Here is a 3,743-nt window from a genome sequence, read left to right on the forward strand (position 1 = left end):
TGTAGTTCGAGAAGTTTTGGTAGCTGGGGCTACCATGGGACTGCAATGCTTGCCGCTACTGCTGCTGCTGTTGTCACTGCTACGTCACTGACCGCCTTATTACAACCAAGCGAAAATTGGAAACTGAACTAACTACTTTTATGTATGTCAACTGCTAGTTACAAGATTCCTATCTATGATTCTTTTACGACTTGATCTTGGGTCTTAGCTGATTCTGCTTGTAGACTCTGATCTGAATCTTGATGCTTGCGAGTTGCGGCGACTTGTTTTTTAATCCCCAGGATACCGAATAAAATGTGACCGGCAGAGGTCAGGACCTTAGTCGAATGTTGGAGTCGATCTGCTTTCCCTTTACTCTGATATCTCGGGATATCTCTTTTTGTCTTTTTCTTCTTTGATTCCGAACTGGGATTTATCTCGTGGGTCATTTCGATCCATGTGGCTCGAGGTCAGACCTGTGGGAGAAAAGAAACAAACAAACGAAATTTTCTGCCCCAGTTCCACTAGGAAAATTTCGTTACTTATTCACCAGGAAGTTCATAAAATTGATGAAAGAGGATATGCGTGCTCAGTTCAGGGTTGGAGCCCTAATATCGACTAGCTGGGGAAAGGTTCAGTGTAGGGTTTTAAAACCCTTACGCCAAACAAAGGAAGAATTCAGTTTAGGGTTTAAAACCCTAATGCTGCCTAAAAGGAAAAAAGTTCAGTTTAGGGTTTAAAACCCTGATGCTGACTAAAAGAGAATTCAGTTTAGGGTTTAAAACCCTAATGCTGATTGCATGGAAAAGCTCAGTTTAGAGTTTAAAACTCTAATGCTGGCTAAAAGGAAAAAGTTCAGTTTAGGGTTTAAAACCCTAATGCTGACTAAAGGAAAACTCAGTTTAGGGTTTAAAACCCTAATGCTGATTGAAAGGAAAAAGTTCAGTTTAGGGTTTAAAACCCTAATGCTGACTGAAGGAAAAACTCAGTTTAGAGTTTAGAACTCTAATGCTGGCTGAAAGGAAAAAGTTCAGTTTAGGGTTTAAAACCCTAATGCTGACATGAAAGGAAAAAGTTCAGTTTAGGGTTTTAAAACCCTAATGCTGACTAAAGGAAAATTCAGTTTAGGGTTTAAAACCCTAATGCTGATTGCATGGAAAAGCTCAGTTTAGAGTTTAAAACTCTAATGCTGGCTAAAAGGAAAAAGTTCAGTTTAGGGTTTAAAACCCTAATGCTGACTAAAGGAAAATTCAGTTTAGGGTTTAAAACCCTAATGCTGATTGCATGGAAAAGCTCAGTTTAGAGTTTAAAACTCTAATGCTGGCTAAAAGGAAAAGTTCAGTTTAGGGTTTAAAACCCTAATGCTGACTAAAGGAAAATTCAGTTTAGGGTTTAAAACCCTAATGCTGACTAAAGGAAAAACTCAGTTTAGAGTTTAGAACTCTAATGCTGGCTGAAAGGAAAAAGTTCAGTTTAGGGTTTAAAACCCTAATGCTGACTGAAGGAAAAGCTCAGTTTAGAGTTTAGAACTCTAATGCTGGCTGAAAGGAAAAAGTTCAGTTTAGGGTTTAAAACCCTAATGCTGACATGAAAGGAAAAAGTTCAGTTTAGGGTTTAAAACCCTAATGCTGACTAAAGGAAAATTCAGTTTAGGGTTTAAAACCCTAATGCTGATTGCATGGAAAAGCTCAGTTTAGAGTTTAAAACTCTAATGCTGGCTAAAAGGAAAAAGTCCAATTTAGGGTTTAAAACCCTAATGCTGACTGAAGGAAAAGCTCAGTTTAGAGTTTAGAACTCTAATGCTGGCTGAAAGGAAAAAGTTCAGTTTAGGGTTTAAAACCCTAATGCTGACTGAAGGAAAAACTCAGTTTAGAGTTTAGAACTCTAATGCTGGCTGAAAGGAAAAAGTTCAGTTTAGGGTTTAAAACCCTAATGCTGACATGAAAGGAAAAAGTTCAGTTTAGGGTTTAAAACCCTAATGCTGACTAAAGGAAAATTCAGTTTAGGGTTTAAAACCCTAATGCTGATTGCATGGAAAAGCTCAGTTTAGAGTTTAAAACTCTAATGCTGGCTAAAAGGAAAAAGTCCAATTTAGGGTTTAAAACCCTAATGCTGACTGAAGGAAAAGCTCAGTTTAGAGTTTAGAACTCTAATGCTGGCTGAAAGGAAAAAGTTCAGTTTAGGGTTTAAAACCCTAATGCTGACTGAAGGAAAAACTCAGTTTAGAGTTTAGAACTCTAATGCTGGCTGAAAGGAAAAAGTTCAGTTTAGGGTTTAAAACCCTAATGCTGACATGAAAGGAAAAAGTTCAGTTTAGGGTTTAAAACCCTAATGCTGACTAAAGGAAAATTCAGTTTAGGGTTTAAAACCCTAATGCTGATTGCATGGAAAAGCTCAGTTTAGAGTTTAAAACTCTAATGCTGGCTAAAAGGAAAAAGTTCAGTTTAGGGTTTAAAACCCTAATGCTGACTAAAGGAAAATTCAGTTTAGGGTTTAAAACCCTAATGCTGATTGCATGGAAAAGCTCAGTTTAGAGTTTAAAACTCTAATGCTGGCTAAAAGGAAAAGTTCAGTTTAGGGTTTAAAACCCTAATGCTGACTAAAGGAAAATTCAGTTTAGGGTTTAAAACCCTAATGCTGATTGCATGGAAAAGCTCAGTTTAGAGTTTAAAACTCTAATGCTGGCTAAAAGGAAAAGTTCAGTTTAGGGTTTAAAACCCTAATGCTGACTAAAGGAAAATTCAGTTTAGGGTTTAAAACCCTAATGCTGATTGGCTAGGGGCAAAGTTCGAGAATACTAAACGACTTTTTTTTTTTTTTTTTTTTTTTGAACTTTCTTGTTTTAGTAGAAGATACAAGGGAGTTTCGTGGAAACTTACCTTTCGAGTGAATTCCTTATTGCCAAAATATTTCTTGTACCCATGTACCTTCTTCTTTGGGCGACACCTGCTCCTTGCACGGTTGTCTTGGATCATACCTGTTTCAACTTTTCAAACAAAGGACAATTGTTAGTTCGGAAATGACGGTCGGTTTGGTGACCTCGATCGTTCCCGGTTGCTTTGTTGCGTCTTCATTTCTGTTGTGAAGTCCCGCCATTGATTTGATTCATATGCCGAAACCCTTTAGACCGCTCAGGCTTGTATTTCCAGATTCTGTGATGATTTGCCTCGTAAGGCTCTCTTTTTTTTTTGTGTCCCGTTTTGCTTGGAGATTCTCAACGAGGACTTTATTGGAGGTATTTTGTGGGGATTTGTACAAAAGGGAAGCTTTGTGGGGAATATTTACAAAGTGGATTCTTCGTGTGGATTTTTGTACAATGGGCATGCTGGGGATTTATTTCAAAGTGGGATTTGGGATTTGTTGGGGTAAGCTTGCTGGGGAATATTTACAAAAGGACTTGCTGGGATGTGCTGAGGAGATTCCATTTTTTTTTTTTTTTTTTTTTATATTGAGGAGATTCTGTGGGAGATTGTACAAGACTCTGTTGGGATTTGTACAGGGGGAGACTCTGTGGGGATTTGTCCGAAGGTGGACTTGCTGGGGAAGATTTCAAGATTTCTCTCTTTTTCCTTTACTCCGGCACACCATCAAATGTCATGATCCATCATGTTTGGGTAATTATATCAACGAGATGAGGTGCTTTCCTTCATGAGACGGGATTCCGTGCAGACAAACAATGCCACCTACTCTTTCCGGTGCATCCTGAACTCTGGGTTAAAATGCAAAAAGGGATTCGAAAAGAAACAAAGCAGGGGAAAACAAAT

Source organism: Nicotiana tabacum, chromosome 5 (genome assembly GCF_000715075.1).
Source record: "Nicotiana tabacum cultivar K326 chromosome 5, ASM71507v2, whole genome shotgun sequence".
NCBI lineage: Eukaryota > Viridiplantae > Streptophyta > Magnoliopsida > Solanales > Solanaceae > Nicotiana > Nicotiana tabacum.